Below are 15,584 nucleotides of genomic sequence, written 5' to 3' on the forward strand. Positions count from 1 at the left end.
AGAAAATGTTTGGGGACGCTATGGTGGTCACGACCCTTTTCGATGAAGCGCCTGTGTTCCCCAAATCATGCTCTGAGTGCCCTTATGGTGCGACCAACATAGAATTGTCCACAGGGACAGGTCAGGCAGTATACAACAAAGTCCATAGAGCAGTTGTAAAACTCCTTGAGGGTATAGCTTTTGCCTTTGACGTTGAAAGTTTTCTGACCATGTTGTACGAATGGACAGGTGAGACAGAGGGGTTTTTTGCATTGGTACATCCCTCTGAGGGGTATAAGGACAGGTTGCAAGGGGATGGATTGGGATGACTTGATTTTACTAGGTGCGATTAGACTCTTAATATTCCTAGACCTCCTATATGTTACTTTGGGTTTTGTCCCTACTGTAGCTTTTAAATGGGGGTCTTCCAGAAGAATGGACCAGTGTGACTCTAGTATTTTTTCCATTCTTTTATGTTTGTCGTGGAACTGTGTGATGAAACGGGTTGGTTGTTTGGCAACGGGAGAGGAGTTATGACGGTCGTTCTGTGACTTGCGGTAATTGTTGAAGGCTGCCTCTATGAGAGGAGCAGGATATCCTTTTTCTTGAAATTTTTTTGATAGGAGTAGACCATGGGCTTCGTAGTCTGAGTCTTTAGTGCAGTTTCTCCGGAGACGGCAAAACTGGCTCTGGGGAATATTGTTCACCCATCTGGGATGGTGGCAGCTAGTATAATGTATGAAGGAATTGCCCGCAGTAGGTTTGATGAAATTTTTGGCATAAATGGTTTCATTGTCATGGCAGAGTTCAAGGTCTAAAAATGCCAGAGTATCAGGATCAGCCACGTGGGTGAATGATAGGCCTAAGATGTTGGTATTACAATGCTGGACAAAGGTGAGTATGCCATCGAGTGTACCATCCCAGATGATAACTATGTCATCAATATATCGACCATAGTATATTATGTTTGCGGCAAAGGGGTGGTCTGCTGCGAGGTACATATGTTCCCAGTATCCCATGGTGAGATTGGCGTAGCTGGGGGCAAAATTGGCCCCCATAGCTGTACCATTGATCTGAAGGTAATGTGTACCCTCTGACTCAAAATAGTTGTGTTTGAGGCAGAAGGTTAGGGCTTCTAATATGAAATTAGCTTGCCGGGGGTTAATGAGGGGATCGTTGGCCAAAAAATGCCCGACAGCCCTGACTCCTATATCATGAGGTATCGATGTGTAAAGTGATGACACATCGAGTGAAAGCCACCAGTAGTTCTTATGCCATGTATAGGGTTTGAGCATCTCGAGTAAATGGGGTCCATCCCGTATATAGGAAGGGAGGTTCTGTGCTAGGGGTTGGAGGAATTGGTCAATATATATGGAGAAGCCACTAGTGACACTCTCCATGGCAGCTACTATGGGACGGCCTGGGGGACAGGTGAGATCTTTATGAATTTTCGGTAGATGGTAGAAGTACGGAACTTTGTGGAAGTTTTTCTTTAGAAACGAAGCTTCAGATTTAGAAATTATTTGGTCAGTAAGGGCTTTATTAATGAGTGTAGCTGCTTCTAATGAAAACTGGGATGTGGGATCACTGGGAAGCCTAGCATAGGTGTTAATATCAGAAAGTAGTCTGTGTGATTCGAGTAAATAATCTTCTTTGTCCTGGATGACTATACTACCCCCTTTGTCCGCAGGTTTGATGACAATGGATTCGTTGTGTGTCAGCTGTTCCAGGGCTTTGCGTTCTAATGGGGAGAGGTTGGATTTGATGTAGGTATGTTTGGAGGTGCGATTGCACATATTAGTGAGGTCTGTATAGCCTACCTGGTAGAAAGTTTGTAAGTACGGACCCTTGTTGGATGTTAGGTCAAAGATGGATTTGGGGCGTAGTGAGGTATGTTGGATTGGGGGTGAGGTAGAACCATGTTGGGTGAGCCATTCAAGGTCAGCGTTGTAATTTTCGGCATATAACTCCTCAAGTAGGGCAAGGGCGGGTCTGTCTGATTCATCAGGTGAATCAAGGTTTGTGAGACATGAAACAGAGTTGACGATATCAGACGTGGAGGTTTGTTTAGACGATTGGATATTGAAATATCTCTGGACTGTAAGGTCTCTGATGTATTTGTTGAGGTCTTTAAATAGTGTAAAACTGTTGGGCTGCATGGTAGGGGCAAAGGTGAGCCCCTTTCTGAGGAGGGATAGGTCATATGCGGTTAAAGAAGTATGTGATAGATTATAGATTTTTACAGTTTCCGCATCTTTACTGACTTTTTTTCTCCTTCGTCCCCCCCTCTGTCCTCTTCTACGTGTTTTCTTTTTGTGAGGAGCGGCGGGGGGGTAAGCGCTAAAAAATCATTTTCTAGACTGGTGGCTATTTTTAGCGGGGGTTTGGAACTCTGTAATTGCGTGAGAGGGAGATTCTCTATCTAGGCTAATGACTGTGATTCACTGGTGGTATCAGGGTGATCATGGGTAATCCTATGTGAATCATCAGAAAGTATACTTATTGGGTCAGAGATAGGCGCTGAGTCGCGTCGGGAAACATCTGTGGGGTCTAGACCTTGGGTAGAGGCAGGTTGTTGTGTCTGGTGGTTATGATTGGTAGACGGTATCTGTGCCTGGGTGGGGCCTGTGCGAGCTTTATAGGGTCTGTTCTTGAGGCGTTTGGGTTTGGGGGTGAGTGGTTTAGGTCCAATGGGAAGTAGTGGGGTATACTGGGACATCGGCCCGGGTTTGGGCGGATGTGGAGATGGATGTGGCACCAGGGGTTTTGGTGCTTGATGGGATCTGAAGAGGCTTCCCTGTGGCGGGATAGACATGAGTGGGCGGGGACCGGGACCTGGATTAAGGCTGGGGTATTTCTTCCTTTTCCAGGTAAATATTTGGTTGTTGTTATAGTCAAACAGGTCCCTTCTAAATTTGCCAAGTTTATTGGCAATGGTGTAATCCTCATTTCTAATTGTGTTCCTTTTTAGCATACTGAACCAGGTGTGTGGTAGATGAGTGATGGTATCACAAATGGTTTGGCAAAGAGTGATAATTTTGTCTTTCAGGGCTGTGTATTTTCTTTCTCTTTGTTGGATGATGACACTCATCCATTTGGTTGTGCAGAACTCGGATATGTGTGCCCATTCTGTATGTAGATCTGGGTCAAGGAAGGCACACTCTTTAAGGACCCTAAGCCCTCTAGAGTAAATTTTGTGTGAAATATATAATTGTAGAAAAAACTTATCCCACCACTGTTGGTTGGCAGTGGAGATTAAGTCCTCAAGTTTTTTTAAAAAGGGTGCATAGTTTGGGGGTGGGGGTCTTGGAGTCTGCAATGGGGCTATCTTTTTTAAAAAAATGGGTGGGAAAAAGGGCAAAGAACTCCTCCAAGACAATATGTTTGTTGTCTTCAATGGCAGTAAGGAGATCCATAGAAGCAATGATAGTACATTAATTAATCAAATAAAAGGAGGTTTTTCTGTAACACGGTATAGCTGCTCAGTTAAAGCAAGTAATAACAACAGATAAAAATAATAATAACTTCAAGCGCATATACAGTATATAATATTCAGGATTAATCAGATTGGCCAGGCATATAGTCCATGGCTAAAAAGTTAGCAGCCCAGGGGTTAATGAGGGTCTGGCAGTTAGAAGCATATGAGATTATATGATTAAAAAGGGTTTGGCAGTCCAGGGGTTAAAAAAGATGTAGCAGTTCAAATGTGTGAAGTAGGTTGATGGAGCAATGGATCTAGAAGGCGGCTGCTATCTACTACCTACTTCAACCTACTTCACACATTTGAACTGCTACATCTTTTTTAACCCCTGGACTGCCAAACCCTTTTTAATCATATAATCTCATATGCTTCTAACTGCCAGACCCTCATTAACCCCTGGGCTGCTAACTTTTTAGCCATGGACTATATGCCTGGCCAATCTGATTAATCCTGAATATTGTATACTGTATATGCGCTTGAAGTTATTATTATTTTTATCTGTTGTTATCACTTGCTTTAACTGAGCAGCTATACTGTGTTACAGAAAAACCTCCTTTTATTTGATTAATTAATGTACTATCATTGCTTCTATGGATCTCCTTACTGCCATTGAAGACAACAAACATATTGTCTTGGAGGAGTTCTTTGCCCTTTTTCCCACCCATTTTTTTAAAAAAGATAGCCCCATTGCAGACTCCAAGACCCCCACCCCCAAACTATGCACCCTTTTTAAAAAACTTGAGGACTTAATCTCCACTGCCAACCAACAGTGGTGGGATAAGTTTTTTCTACAATTATATATTTCACACAAAATTTCCCCTAGAGGGCTTAGGGTCCTTAAAGAGTGTGCCTTCCTCGACCCAGATCTACATACAGAATGGGCACACATATCCGAGTTCTGCACAACCAAATGGATGAGTGTCATCATCCAACAAAGAGAAAGAAAATACACAGCCCTGAAAGACAAAATTATCACTCTTTGCCAAACCATTTGTGATACCATCACTCATCTACCACACACCTGGTTCAGTATGCTAAAAAGGAACACAATTAGAAATGAGGATTACACCATTGCCAATAAACTTGGCAAATTTAGAAGGGACCTGTTTGACTATAACAACAACCAAATATTTACCTGGAAAAGGAAGAAATACCCCAGCCTTAATCTAGGTCCCGGTCCCCGCCCACTCATGTCTATCCCGCCACAGGGAAGCCTCTTCAGATCCCATCAAGCACCAAAACCCCTGGTGCCACATCCATCTCCACATCCGCCCAAACCCGGGCCGATGTCCTAGTATACCCCACTATTTCCCATTGGACCTAAACCACTCACCCCCAAACCCAAACGCCTCAAGAACAGACCCTATAAAGCTCGCACAGGCCCCACCCAGGCACAGATACCATCTACCAATCATAACCACCAGACACAACAACCTGCCTCTACCCAAGGTCTAGACCCCACAGATGTTTCCCGACGCGACTCAGCGCCTATCTCTGACCCAATAAGTATACTTTCTGATGATTCACATAGGATTACCCATGATCACCCTGATACCACCAGTGAATCACAGTCATTAGCCTGGATAGAGAATCTCCCTCTCACACAATTACAGAGTTCCAAAGTCCCGCTAAAAATAGCCACCAGTCTAGAAAATGATTTTTTAGCACTTACCCCCCCGCCGCTCCTCACAAAAAGAAAACACGTAGAAGAGGACAGAGGGGGGGACGAAGGAGAAAAAAAGTCAGTAAAGATGCGGAAACTGTAAAAATCTATAATCTATCACATACTTCTTTAACCGCATATGACCTATCCCTCCTCAGAAAGGGGCTCACCTTTGCCCCTACCATGCAGCCCAACAGTTTTACACTATTTAAAGACCTCAACAAATACATCAGAGACCTTACAGTCCAGAGATATTTCAATATCCAATCGTCTAAACAAACCTCCACGTCTGATATCGTCAACTCTGCTTCATGTCTCACAAACCTTGATTCACCTGACGAATCAGACAGACCCGCCCTTGCCCTACTTGAGGAGTTATATGCCGAAAATTACAACGCTGACCTTGAATGGCTCACCCAACATGGTTCTACCTCACCCCCAATCCAACATACCTCACTACGCCCCAAATCCATCTTTGACCCAACATCCAACAAGGGTCCATACTTACAAACTTTCTACCAGGTAGTCTATACAGACCTCACTAATATGTGCAATCGCACCTCCAAACATACCTACATCAAATCCAACCTCTCCCCATTAGAACGCAAAGCCCTGGAACAGCTGACACACAACAAATCCATTGTCATCAAACCTGCGGACAAAGGGGGTAGTATAGTCATCCAGGACAAAGAAGATTATTTACTTGAATCACGCAGACTACTTTCTGATATTAACACCTATGCTAGGCTTCCCAGTGATCCCACATCCCAGTTTTCATTAGAAGCAGCTACACTCATTAATAAAGCCCTTACTGACCAAATCATTTCCAAATCTGAAGCTTCGTTTCTAAAGAAAAACTTCCACAAAGTTCCGTACTTCTACCATCTACCGAAAATTCATAAAGATCTCACCTGTCCCCCAGGCCGTCCCATAGTAGCTGCCATGGAGAGTGTCACTAGTGGCTTCTCCATATATATTGACCAATTCCTCCAACCCCTAGCACAGAACCTCCCTTCCTATATACGGGATGGACCCCATTTACTCGAGATGCTCAAACCCTATACATGGCATAAGAACTACTGGTGGCTTTCACTCGATGTGTCATCACTTTACACATCGATACCCCATGATATAGGAGTCAGGGCTGTCGGGCATTTTTTGGCCAATGATCCCCTCATTAACCCCCGGCAAGCTAATTTCATATTAGAAGCCCTAACCTTCTGCCTCAAACACAACTATTTTGAGTCAGAGGGTACACATTACCTTCAGATCAATGGTACAGCTATGGGGGCCAATTTTGCCCCCAGCTACGCCAATCTCACCATGGGATACTGGGAACATATGTACCTCGCAGCAGACCACCCCTTTGCCGCAAACATAATATACTATGGTCGATATATTGATGACATAGTTATCATCTGGGATGGTACACTCGATGGCATACTCACCTTTGTCCAGCATTGTAATACCAACATCTTAGGCCTATCATTCACCCACGTGGCTGATCCTGATACTCTGGCATTCTTAGACCTTGAACTCTGCCATGACAATGAAACCATTTATGCCAAAAATTTCATCAAACCTACTGCGGGCAATTCCTTCATACATTATACTAGCTGCCACCATCCCAGATGGGTGAACGATATTCCTCGGAGCCAGTTTTGCCGTCTCCGGAGAAACTGCACTAGAGACTCAGACTACGAAGCCCATGGTCTACTCCTATCAAAAAAATTTCAAGAAAAAGGATATCCTGCTCCTCTCATAGAGGCAGCCTTCAACAATTACCGCAAGCCACAGAACGACCGTCATAACTCCTCTCCCGTTGCCAAACAACCAACCCGTTTCATCACACAGTTCCACGACAAACATAAAAGAATGGAAAAAATACTAGAGTCACACTGGTCCATTCTTCTGGAAGACCCCCATTTAAAAGCTACAGTTGGGACAAAACCCAAAGTAACATATAGGAGGTCTAGGAATATTAGGAGTCTAATCGCACCTAGTAAAATCAAGTCATCCCAATCCATCCCCCTGCAACCTGTCCTTATACCCCTCAGAGGGATGTACCAATGCAAAAAACCCCTCTGTCTCACCTGTCCATTCGTACAACATGGTCAGAAAACTTTCAACGTCAAAGGCAAAAGCTATACCCTCAAGGAGTTTTACAACTGCTCTACGGACTTTGTTGTATACTGCCTGACCTGTCCCTGTGGACAATTCTATGTTGGTCGCACCATAAGGGCACTCAGAGCACGATTTGGGGAACACAGGCGCTTCATCGAAAAGGGTCGTGACCACCATAGCGTCCCCAAACATTTTCTTACACACCGCGGCCGGTCCACTGTAGGCCTAAGCGTGTGGGTCATTGAGTCCATCCCTGCTACATTCCCTACAGCTGAACGCTTCAAATGCCTGTGCCAACAAGAAACCTACTGGATCTATTCCTTGGGCACCCTTACACCCGGTGGGCTTAACGAAGAAATCGAGGTTCACACACTGCTATGAGCCACTTTGCCATCCAGCCTCCCCCACGTCCCCCTTCCATTTCCCCTTCCCTCCATCCAGCCTCCCGTATGTCCTTCCCCCATTTCCCTCCCCTCCCCCCCTCCCCCCCTTCTTTTCTTCCCCCCCCACAACCCCCCCCTTCCAGCTTCCCGCCCCCCTGCAACCCCCCACCCCACCAACTTACCCATGCCCCAGTTTATCCCTCTCTAAACTTTGTACATTCCTATATATTCACATATCACACCGTGCGCAGGCACATGCATACTACTTAAATATATTATATTATATATATTTTTGTTTTTATTTTTGTTTTAACACAAATGTATAAATGAGATCCTTTAAGTATAGGGTAATTCCTTTTTGTATTTTATATAATAAAGATGTGTGTACGTGTACATGCATGCATATGTGTGTGCATGCATGCTTGTAACACATATCAGCTCCATATAATGACAATTCCCTCCATACACATGATTCCCTTCCCCTTCCCCCTCCCCCCCCTTCCTTTTTTCTTATTTAGATTTTATATTGATTTTTTATATTGACTTTTTATTTGATTTTCATTAATTTTTTTACTGACTTTTTCATAATTGATTGTTGACCTAATTTATTTATATGTATTATACTTGATATGCATCAACATTCTCTCAGCCATCTTGCGCCCTCCTCCCATGTGTCATTCTATTTGTGTTCCTTCCCCTCCCCCACCTCAGTACGGTCTTTCACAAACTACGTTTCACATCCCCTCCCTCTCCTCCCCCCCTTCAGCCCACCGCACTGTATTATTCCATCACAGCGCTGTGCTATCAGCCGGCGCTGAGCCTTGTTGTCCCACAGCGCCGGCATATAAATAGCACAGCACCTACACACTGCCCCCTCAGGCCTATTGAAGGAGCAGCTGCTCCGAGCGCGTAGCCTATCCACAGACTCCCTCACAGCTAGTATCCTCCCTCCATGTGAGCCCTCCCCTTGGAGTGTACCCGGAAGCCGGAAGCCGCTGAAAAGCCCGTGACATCACGCACACCTTCTGTGCGCTCCACGCCGGCCCCAGCCTCCCCCTGATGGCCACAGGACGAACCATCTGCTGAACAGCTTCTCTTACAGCCTTACACCGCTGACACATCACCCAGACTGGAGCTCGAGGAACTCACCAGGATCATCCCCACCAGGAACCCACCAGGATCATCCATCTACAGATGAGCCCTTTTTAATTATGTCTTTTGTAAGTGTTTTTAAACTTTGTGTCATTAAAAGTATTCAATAATACTAAAATAAAATAAAAAATAAATTTCGCGCAATATTAAGTGAAAAATAAAAAATAAAAATATTAAGAATATAGTGTATATAAATATATTGTGGAACACTGTTGTCTGTTAGGTGGTAGTGTTAAAATCTCTCTTATATACTATAATGATCGCTACTTTTACTCAAAAAAGTGAGGCTTAAATAGCAATGAATACTGAAATACTCCTCATACCACCCTATAACTAGCATGCATAAATAAATAATGACATAATGCATAAAAATTCGTGCATAAAAATATTTCCAGTATGTAAATCGTATATGGTCTTCTAAAATCCACAATCAAAAAACTGTGCAATAAAACATATGTGCAACCTTAAAAGATATACATTCCAAGTTATGTGAAAAGTCCGTTTTGTTGCTACAATTGTTTGCAGATATTCTAGTGCCAAAGTGATTAAAAATAAAAATAGGTGAATGTTTATATATAAAAAACAACTGTGAATAGTTCTTCTGATATTGAAAAGTATAATGTAGTAAAAATATATCTTTCTGCTGCTGGTGTCCCTCAGTATGGTCTCACAGAACTCTCACCTTGCATTAGTAGTAATCAGGCATTCAGTAATATGTCTTTAAGGTGTGGGAGTGGTCTCTGGTAGCCTTCTCTTTCTATGTTATTTTCTCTCCTCCAACGTTCCCTCTCTGCAGCTCCACTCTAGTGAACTCAGTATGGGGGAGATAAAATAGGGAGGGGGGAGAAGAAAGAGGCTCCACTAGTGCATTAAACTTTTAAAATCAAAGGGGGAATATTTATTTGGTGTTACTCTTACATTTCTCATATTAAAAACAGGCAAAGTGAATGTAAAAAACGATCTGGCGATCCGGTTCTATCATATATAAGCATACATAGAACAGCCAATCCGGTTCCCCAGATGAAGACACGTGACGGTGTCGTAACGCGTAGGGATTGGCTGGAGCAATACACTGAATCTGAAGCACAAGTGAGAGGGCGCTGAGAACGCCAGATCGTTTTTTACATTCACTTTGCCTGTTTTTAATATGAGAAATGTAAGAGTAACACCAAATAAATATTCCCCCTTTGATTTTAAAAGTTTAATGCACTAGTGGAGCCTCTTTCTTCTCCCCCCTCCCTATTTTATCTCCCCCATACTGAGTTCACTAGAGTGGAGCTGCAGAGAGGGAACGTTGGAGGAGAGAAAATAGCATAGAAAGAGAAGGCTACCAGAGACCACTCCCACACCTTAAAGACATATTACTGAATGCCTGATTACTACTAATGCAAGGTGAGAGTTCTGTGAGACCATACTGAGAGACACCAGCAGCAGAAAGATATATTTTTACTACATTATACTTTTCAATATCAGAAGAACTATTCACAGTTGTTTTTTATATATAAACATTCACCTATTTTTATTTTTAATCACTTTGGCACTAGAATATCTGCAAACAATTGTAGCAACAAAACTGACTTTTCACATAACTTGGAATGTATATCTTTTAAGGTTGCACATATGTTTTATTGCACAGTTTTTTGATTGTGGATTTTAGAAGACCATATACGATTTACATACGGGAAATATTTTTATGCACGAATTTTTATGCATTATGTCATTATTTATTTATGCATGCTAGTTATAGGGTGGTATGAGGAGTATTTCAGTATTCATTGCTATTTAAGCCTCACTTTTTTGAGTAAAAGTAGTGATCATTATAGTATATAAGAGAGATTTTAACATTACCACCTAACAGACAACAGTGTTCCACAATATATTTATATACACTATATTCTTAATATTTTTATTTTTTATTTTTCACTTAATATTGCGCAAAATTTATTTTTTATTTTATTTTAGTCATTAAGTGTTTGGTGTGAACACCCTTATTTTGCGGCAATATTAGTATTTATTTTGCACAGCACTATTTATTTTATTATTTTTTTATTTGACCACTTCACCATTTAATATCCACCAGCGCGAAGGACAATTTTATATTCAATAATACTGCACTCAGGTGGCGCTTCCCTTCTTCACCCTCTCTTGCATGTCACAGAGCCAGCTCTCTGGGGATAGCAGCCGCCTTCTAGATCCATTGCTCCATCAACCTACTTCACACATTTGAACTGCTACATCTTTTTTAACCCCTGGACTGCCAAACCCTTTTTAATCATATAATCTCATATGCTTCTAACTGCCAGACCCTCATTAACCCCTGGGCTGCTAACTTTTTAGCCATGGACTATATGCCTGGCCAATCTGATTAATCCTGAATATTGTATACTGTATATGCGCTTGAAGTTATTATTATTTTTATCTGTTGTTAATACCACAGAAAGGCAGCTACAGTATTTACAGTTAGTATACAGTGTCCTCTGCACAGTGTGCACCTAAAACTACCTGAAGAAAATTGGTGGTGTTCTTCTGATCCGATTAATACCACAGGCAGGCAGCTACAGTATTTACAGTTAGTGTAGTGCGTCCTCTGCACAGTGTGCATGTAAAGCTACCTGAAGACAATTGCTGTTGTTCTGCTTCTATTAATACCACAGACAGGCAGCTACAGTATTTTCAGTTGGTGTACTGTGTCCTCTGCACAGTGTGCACCTAAAGCTACCTGAATAAAATGGGTGGTGTTATTCTGATCCTATATTAATACCACAGGCTGGGAGCTACATTATTTACAAGTTAGTGTAGTGTGTCCTCTGCACAGTGTGCATCTAAATCTACCTGAAGGCAATTGCTGTTGTTCTGCTCCTATTAATACCCCAGACAGGCAGCTACAGTATTTACAGTTAGTGTACTGTGTCCTCTGCACAGTGTGCACCTAAAGCTACCTGAAGAAAATTGGTGGTGTTCTTCTGATCCTATTAATACCACAGGCAGGCAGCTACAGTATTTACAGTTAGTGTAGTGCATCCTCTGCATGGTGTGCACCTAAATCTACCTGAATAAAATTGGTGGTGTTCTTCTGATCCTATATTAATACCACAGGCAGGCAGCTACAGTATTTAGAAGTTAGTGTAGTGCTTCTTCTGCACAGTGTGCATCTAAAGCTACCTGGAGAAAATTGCTGTTCTTCTGCTCCTATTAATATCACAGGCAGGCAGCTACAGTATTTACAGTTAGTGTACTGCGTCCTCTGCACGGTGTGCACCTAAAGCTACCTGAAGACATTTGCTGTTGTTCTGCTTCTATTAATACAACAGGCAGGCAGCTACAGTATTTACATTTAGTGTACTGTGTCCTCTGCACAGTGTGCACGTAAAGCTACCTGAATAAAATTGGTGGTGTTCTTCTGATCCTATTAATACCACAGGCAGGCAGCTACAGTATTTACAGTTAGTGTACTGTCTCCTCTGCACAGTGTGCACCTAAAGCTACCTGAATAAAATTGGTGGTGTTCTTCTGATTCTATTAGTACCGCAGGCAGCTGTAGTATTTACAACTTAGTGTAGTGCATCCTCTGCACAGTGTGCACCTAAAGCTACTTGTAGAAAATTGGTGGTGTTCTTCTGATGCTATTAGTACAATACCGCAGGCAGCTGCAGTATTTTCAAGTTGGTGTAGTGCGTCCTCTGCACAGTGTTCACCTAAAGCTACCTGAATAAAATTGGTGGTGTTCAGTGCGCATGCGCGAGAGCTCCGTGATGGACGATTAAGCCCGGAGCTCCGCACCACCCGGACCGACGAGCGGCACAACCCCAGCTACAGCAGGCGGAGGACCCACACAAGCACTCCCCCCGCTCACTGAACAGCGGGGGCCAGGGCTGGACTGGGACAAAAATTTGGCCCTGGACTTCATCCAGACTGGCCCACTTTGACAGGTCTCTCCCATGCCGGCTTGCCACCCAAGCCCCCCCCCCCACTAGCCATTAGCCGTTCTACATTGATTCTCTTATAGGCAGTACCAGTGGGGAAGCTGGACATTATTTCACCTGGGGCAAAGAATCAGTTTGGCGCCCCCCCCCCCAATGGGACAAGATTAGGCAGGAAAGTGAGGCCGCCCTCCTTCCAGATCATATGATGAGCTTCTCAGTGTTGACTCCTGAGCATCATGTCTGTATTCAGGCGCGCTGCATAACTAGCCAGGGAGAGGAGGTGAGCACTGCGGGGGGTGGGGGGGACAGAGGACCGGAGGGAGGCAGCGGTCCACTGTCACTGAAATCGGCCCACTGAGCCATCGGCCCACCGGGAAACTCCCTGTAGTCCCAATGGCCAGTACATGCCTGGCGGGGGCACACGGTGAGATGTCCGGCGCGCAAGCTCGCCGCGATTTGGGCCCGCAATTCGCAGCGGTGGCGGCAGATGGGTGCACCAACATGGCCGCCGACGGAGACTCAGCTAGGCCTCACCCAGCCACACAACACAAGGGGACTGAGCAACGTCCCATACTCACCCCCCCGACCCTGACCTAAGCAGCACAGGGAGGCCCCAGCACGCTCCAGACAGCGCATCAGGGCCTGCAGCAGCACCAAGCCTCACAGGGGGCTCACAGAGAAGCACACAGCGGTGAGCAGAGGGAAGATGGCGCATCTTCCTCAGGCATCCCCCTTCATTTCCCCTCATTGGCAGGCACCCCACCTGGATACTCATTCAAGGACATTTCTGCTATCCAAGAAGATCTCTTTTCAAAATTTTCAGCTCTTCTAGAAAAGGGCCTGGCCAATACAGCCTCCCAGATCACTTCTGCAATTAAATTGGACCTCTCTAACCTGGGTTCTAGGATTGAGGCTATGGAAGACAAAATTGACCACACGGTCACCAGAACCAACCAGAATGCCGCACACCTCCAGTCAGTTCAAGAACAGCTGGACACGGCCCTTTTAAGAATCGATTAACTCGAGAACAGGTCCAGGAGGTATAATTTCCGAATAAGAGGCCTCCCTGAGTCATTCACGGATATCCCCCTCACGGTACAGGACTTTATCTCAGAGCTCATTCCCAACATCCTGCCTCATAGGCTAGAGCTGGATAGGGCTCACAGAGCCCTGGGACCCCCGAGGAAGGACGGGTCCCCACGGGACATAATAGTTAAACCGCACTTCTACGCAGTCAAAGAGGAGCTAATGAGACAATCTCGTTTGAAGCCTAAGCTCCAACATCAAGGTCACCAAATTCAGGTCTTTGCAGACCTAGCTCAGTCCACCATACAAAGACGACGTACACTCAAACCCCTCCTTTCAGTTTTGATGGAACGAGACATCAAATACCGATGGACATTCCCATTCGCTGTGAAGTTTTCCTTACAAGGCAAGACCTACGCTTTCACCAATCTCCAGGAAGGTGAGAAACTTTTCATCTCCCTCAAACTGATATCCCAGGAAGCCCCCATGGAACTCTCATCATCCTCTTCGGGCTCATCCAAACGCCCCCCTCCAGGCAGCCCAGTCTCCCCTCTCTGGATTAAGGGCCCTTCCAAGAGGAGCAAGGACGGCAGACCCCCATAATGGGGCTTGAAGACCCTCATCTTACACACCTAGACCTCCCACGGTATTTTCTGTTCGGGACTGCCCTCCTCCATTGATTGAGCTCAAGCTCTCCCACCTAATCCCACGGCCCCATTTGGGCCTCGGACACAGGTCACTTTATTTCCACCAATATCTGGATACCGCCTGCTGATGAGACTCTCCGATGTGGATCGCCTACGGTGAACTGCCCCCGAGTTCCTTGTGTTTTTGCAGAAGCGGGAGAGAGATCTCTTTTCACTCCGAACTGATACTTAAAGCAGACTTAAAGCACTAAATCTTTGCTTTTTCATAGCACTCAGTAACCATTTTTCTTTTCTGATCCAGATGCAAGATTGTAGGTAGCTTAGAGCTGGTGGATATTCACTTTCTTTTTTACACCATTATTGGTGTTGTCAGCCCCCCCTGTTTCAGTTTTATAGTCCTCTAGAATGTTAATATTGTTTTAAGATTGCAGTATAATACCGCATTGCATAAGATGAAGTTATTTAACTACGTTGTGCCAAAAAGGGGAAGACAGAGAGGAAAAAGAAAGAAAAATTGTTTTTTTTATGTGTTTTTGTTTTTTTTTTCTTACTTTTTCTTTCTCGTATGTCTAAGATATTTAAAAGTAAGGGTCCAGGGTGGTACCCTTGCGCCTCCTCTCTCTCCGAGGGAAATCAATGTTCTCCCGCGGAGTGAGACTTCCCTCGCCCACTATGGACGGGAGAAGATTTCAAATGGAGACTAAGCGGTCAGACACACCGCTACCCTCCACGGGTCCTGTTAGAGGACCCTTGTCATTATTGTTGTTTTTCTCATCTTCTTGTCTCTCTCTCTTCCCTTCATTCTCTCTCATTATTTTTCTCTCTCCTAGCTGGCCTTCTGGGGATCCCCCGGAACCTACCGCACACAGATATGGGATGGACCCGCAATCCTCCACTTTTTCTATGAATACACTCCAATACGAGGTAGGCGGCTGCTGGGCCGGTGATCACTTCCCCCTCTGTTCCTATGGCTGATTCGATGTCTAAGGGACTAGATCTCAGGGTGGCTTCTCATAATGTTCAAGGGCTCAATTCTCCAACGAAAAGGAGTGTAGCTTTTGATCATTACAAAGCCCTCAAACTAGATGTAGTGCTCTTACAGGAGACGCACTTCCCGATTCGGTACAGTCCCAAGTTCCTACACTCTCACTACCCATCCTTTTATCTGGCAAACGTACCAACAAAACTAAAGGTGTTGCAGTGCTT

Source organism: Aquarana catesbeiana, linkage group LG02 (assembly GCF_042186555.1).
Source record: "Aquarana catesbeiana isolate 2022-GZ linkage group LG02, ASM4218655v1, whole genome shotgun sequence".
In the NCBI taxonomy this organism is placed as follows: Eukaryota; Metazoa; Chordata; class Amphibia; order Anura; family Ranidae; genus Aquarana; species Aquarana catesbeiana.